Consider the following 6,000-nt stretch of genomic DNA (forward strand, 5'->3'; position numbering starts at 1 on the left):
ATTGCATTATTATGAACTTTCATCAAATCTTTAACAGTGGTCATTTTTAAGTCTTTTGTCATTTACAGACAGTTCTGGGTGTACTGTGATGCTTTTGCAAATATGTTCCTATAAAAGGTTTTCATCTTCAAGGAATTCATGGAGAAGTCTCTGACAAGTACAGGTTTCTGGTAACTGACTGTACTGCTGAACTGAATGAATAAGCATTTTCAGAACTCTAATGAAAAACTGATGAACTCATAAAAGTGCTAACAAAAGGTCAAGATGAAAAAAAAATTAATTACATGGGACTGAGTGAACTGAAGAGGATGATTATAAATTTTGTGATTTCCTGTTTAAATTAAAAAAAAAATCCCACAAGGACTCAGAGGCAAAGAATATACAAATCAATTTTCACTGCAAAGTAAAGGAGCTGTTACAGTGGAGGATTACTGGACTGAATGTCAATATGATGACATAGCGTGAGTGTGTTTCGTGTTTGGTAATTGCAATCATTGTTGCTTTTGTTGTGGTCATCCATTTACAATGCTTGGTGTCAGTCTATTTATCTCCTGTAAGAATAAAATACAGTGTGTGTGTGTGAAAAAAAAAAAAGAAGAGACAGACAATTTGAACAGACTGATCACTAGTAGTTTAACTGAATTTGTGAAAAAAGTAAAAATTCCCATCTAATAAAAGTCCAGGACTGTCTGGCTTCACAGGGAATTCTACCAAACATACAAAGAAGAGATATCACCTATCTTTCTCAAACTATTCCAACAATTGGAGAGGACAGAACACTTCCAAATTTATTCTATGAGACCACCATTACCCTGATACCAAAACCAGACAAAAAAACAACAAAAATGAAAATTACAAGCCAATATATTTGATAAATATAGATGCAACAATCCCCAGCAAAATATTAGCAAACCAAATCCAACAATATACTGAAAGGATCTTGCACCATGATCAAGTATGATTTATTCCAGAGACACAGGGATGCTTAACATTTGTAAATCAATCAATGTGATATACCCCAATAATAAAAGGAAGAATATGAATCCCATGATTATCTCAATATACATAGAAAAAGCATTTGACAAAATGCAACATTCATTTATGATTAAAAACTCTCATCAAAGTGGGTATAGAAGAATCATATCTCAACATAGTCAATGCCATTAATGACAAACCCACACCTAACATCATACTCAATGTTGAGAAGCTGAAAGCGTTTTCTCAAAATTCAGGAACAAGACAAGGATGTCCACTCTTGCCACTTCCATTTAACATAGTATTAGAAGTCCTAGCCAGAAAAAGAAATAAAAGGCATCTAAATTGGAAGAGAAAAAGTAAAAATGTCACTATTTGCATATATGATACTTTATTTAGAAAACCCTAAATCTGTACCCAATATCTATTAGAAATAAAAAATGAATCCAGAAAAGTTTCAGGATACAAGGTTAATATACAGAAATCTTCTGTTTTTCTATACACTAATAATGAACTATAAGAAAGAGAAAGTAATAAAAATCCCATTTAAAATCACATCAAAAAGAATAAAATACCTATGAATAAACTTAACCAAGGAGGTGTAAGAACTTCACTCTGAAAATTATAAAACATTGATGAAGGAAATTGAAGATGATACAAAGAAAGGGAACAACATCCAGTGCTCTTGGATTGGAAGAATTAATTTTGTTAAAATGACCATACTACCCAAAGCAATCTACAGATTTAATGCAATCCCAATAAATATACCCATGACATTTTTCACAGAACTAGATCAAATAATCCTAAATTTCATATGGAACCACAAAAAACCCCAAATTGTCAAAGCAACCTTGGGAAAAATGAACAGTGCTGGAGGTATCGTGTTCCCAGGCTTCAGACTATATTACAAAGCTACAGTAATCAAAACAGTATGGTACTGGCACAAAACAGACAGACGGATCAATGAAACAGAATACAGAGCCCAGAAATAAGCCCATGCACTTATGGTCAATTAATCCAAGACAAAGGAGAAAGAATATACAATGGAGAAAAGACAGTCTCTTCAATAAGAAGTGCTAGGAATACTGGACAGTTACATGTAAAAGAATGACAGTAGTACATTTCCTCACACCATATAAAAAATTAAACTCAAAATGGATTAATGACCTAAATGTATGACCTAAAACCATAAAACTCCTAGAAGAGAACACTGGCAGAACACCCTTTGATATTAACTGTAGCAATATTTTTTTTGGATCTGTCTTTTAAGGCAGAAGAAGTAAAAGTAAAAATAAACAAATGTGACCTAATTGAACTGGAAAGCTTTACACAACAAAGGAAACCATTGGCAAAATGAAAGAAAACCTACAAAATGGGAACAGATACTTGCAAATGATATGACAGTCAAAGGGTTAATATTTAAAACTTATAAACAGTTCATACAACTCAATGTCAAAAAAAACCAAGCAACCCAATCAAACAATGGACAGAAGACCTAAATAGACATTTTTCAAAAGAAGACATACAGATGCCCAACAGGCACATGAAAAGATATTCAATATAGCTAATTATTGGATAAATGCAAGTGAAAACAATAATGAGATATCACTTTACACCTGTCAAAATGGCTATCATCAAAAAGTCTACAAATAACAAATGTTGGAGAGGATGTGGAGAAAAGAGAACCCTTGTACACTGTTGGAGGTAATGTAAATTGGTGTAGCCACAATGGAAACAGTATGAAGCTTCCTCATAGAACTACCATATGATCCAGGAATCCTACTCCTGGGCATATATCCAGAAAATACAAAAACGTTAATTCACAAAGATACATGCACCCCAATATTCATAGCAGCACAATTTACAATAACCAAGATATGGAAGTAACCCAAGCACCCAACAACAGATAAATGGATAAAGAAGATGTTTTATACATATACAATGGAATATTACTCAGCCTTGAAAAAATTAAATTCTGCCATTTGCTGTAGCATGCTTGGATCTAAAGAATATTATTCTCAGTGAAATAAGTCAGAAAGAGAAAGACAAATACTGTATATCACTTATATGTGCAATTTAGAAATAATACAAAGGAATGTATATGCAAAAAAGGAGACTCATAGATATAAAAAACAAACCAGTAGTTACCAATGGAGAGAGGAAAAGGAAGAAAGGCAAATTAGGGGTATGGGATTAAGAGATACAAACTACTATTTATAAAATAGATAAGCAACAAGGATATATTATATCACACAGGGAATTATAGTCATTATCTGTAATAACTTTTAATGGAGTATAATCTATAAAAATACTGAATCACTATGCTGTACACCTGAAATTAATATGATATTGTAAATCAACTCCACCTCAATAAAAATTAATGAATGAATGGATTAATTAATTAAAATGGTTGACACTAATAGACATTTTTTTCAAAGACATACAAATAGCCAATAGGTACATGAAAAGTTGCTCAGCACTACTAATCATCAGGGAAATTCAGATCAAAACCACAATGAGATATCACCTCACACATATTAGGCAGACTATTATCAAAAAACAGAAGATAAAAAATATTGGTGAGAATGTGGAAAAAGGGGAACCCTTGTACACTGTTGGTGGAAAAGTAAATTCGTACAGCCACTATAGAAAGTAGTATGGAGACTCCTCAAATAATTAATTTAGAACTACCATATGATTAAGTAATCCCACCCCTGCATTTATATCCAGAGAAGAAGAAATCAATATCTCAAAGAGATGTCTGTATTCCATGTTCATTGCAACATTATTTACAATATCTAAGATACAGAAACAACTTAAGTGTCCCTTAATAGATGAATGGTTAAAGAAAATGTGGTATATATCGACAAGGGAGTATTATTCATCCATAAAAATGAAGGAAATTCTGCTATTTGTGACAACATGGGTGAACATGGAGGGCATTATGCTAAGTGAAATAAATCATACAGAGACAAATACAGCAGTATGGTGACTATAGTTAATAATATTGTATTGTATACTTGAAATTTGCTGAGAGTTGATCTTACGTGTTCTCACCACACACGCGAAACAGGAGTTAACCATGTGAGGTAATGGATATGTTAATTATCTTGATCTTGGTAATCATTTCACAATATATACATATATCAAATAATCATGTTGTACACTTTAAATTTATGGAAATATATGCGAATTATTCTGCAATAAATCTGGGGGTGGTAAGGAGGGAATCAAAAAGGAAAGGTGTCTCATATCTTAACTGACACCATTGTAATAATTTTTCTTTGGATTGTCACTGCTTGTGAATCCAGCACCAGTCAACAATAGCCTGTGCTTGGTAGGCATCAAAACACTGTTTCTGTTTTGTGAGTTCTTCAGATGGCCCTGCAGTCAGAGTGAGAAGAGAATTGGTTCTATGACCTTGACATTTCTCAAAGGTTGTTGATACAAATGACTTTCTATTTCTTTCTCCATTCCTCATTTTTCTTACACAGATTGGAAAAAGAAAGTTTGGAGTCAGTGACTAGTAGTAGTATAGCAAGTTCTGTCACCTCTTAAGCCCTGAGGAAGTTGCTTAGCCCCAAATGGCAACTGTCTTTATAGCAGTGGTTTTCAAAGTGTGGTTCTAGGGCCAGCATTTACAGCGTAACCTGGGAATTTGTGAGAAATGGAAATTCTCAGGCCCTTCCCTAGATGTATTGGATTGGAATCTTGGGATGGGGCCCAGCGATCTGTATTTTAACAATACTTGAAAGTGATTCTGATGCACAATAAAGTTTTGTAAACCACTGCTTTAGAGTGTGAGATGTTTAGACCACTGTTTACTTCAGCTGTAGGTCTTAGTTAATAATTTCTGGGCAACAGGAAAAGTACACTCGACATACTGTCTTATATATACACACATATATATATGTATACCCCACAGAGAAGGAGAGAGAGATTGTTTCCAAGCATAAGGTAATCCATAATATTAATAATTTTCTCCCTCTGGTTTCACCTACTGCATGGACTAAGGAAATATGTGAGATTAGAAACACTGGTTGTAAGACTTCCTGAATGCTACCTACTGATCTGCTGGACTATAAAAAATAGATAAAAATTTCCTTACATCTAGATTATATAGTTTCATTATCACCATCAAAGAATCATTTGAATAAAGAGCTTGTCTAGCTATCTTAGTAAAAATATCATTTAGATTCTCTAAAATCCTATCATTGCATTAAACAAGAAAATAAGACCATAGAGCATTAGGTCACTATAGGATTGCATTTGCAGAATTACAGTTTGACATTTTACCAGTCAACACTAAGTGGTCTTGTAAGACTAATCCTTATGAAATTTTCGGTGTATAACATTTGATGATATCTCCTCAAACTCAAGTACATACTTCAATGTTAATTATTAATATGTGCATTAAAGAAATACCGTTTTCAGAGACAAAATTTCCTTAGTACCTGAAACAAAATTATAACCTATTCCTTGTGATGGTTAGTAATAGTTTAAACCAAGAATAAGGAATTTTTAATTATCCAGGGCCATCTGAACCCAAATAACATAAAATCCATTTTGGATGCTTTATTTGAATTATGACTGATACAAATTCCACATCTTCTCTGACTCATGGCTTCTTTCCAGTCACTGTGACAGGAAAACTTCTTCCTTGGACAGGCAGTTCTGTTAGAGGCTTAATCCCTGTCCCCCATTTTGATGTTGCATCAGGGAGGAGAGAGATGCTACTGCTCTCTGCATTGCTCCTTGACACTCACTAGATTTTAGAACTTTCAAATGGTTTCAAGTTTTGCTCCATTATTATTTGCTAAATAATAAAAGATTATTTAGATTATTTCTGCTTAGATCCAAAGATTATTAAAAATATATGGAAGTATATTTTTAAAAGTCAAACATTTTATGCTTTGTAGTTATTTTATATTACTGATTTCTAGACTAATTGTATTGTGTTTACAAAACATACTCAGTATTATTCTAATTCTATAAAAGTGTGTTAAGTCAGGAATTTTTTTATTC

Source organism: Balaenoptera physalus, assembly GCF_965194825.1.
Source record: "Balaenoptera physalus genome assembly, chromosome: X".
NCBI classification, from domain to species: Eukaryota; Metazoa; Chordata; class Mammalia; order Artiodactyla; family Balaenopteridae; genus Balaenoptera; species Balaenoptera physalus.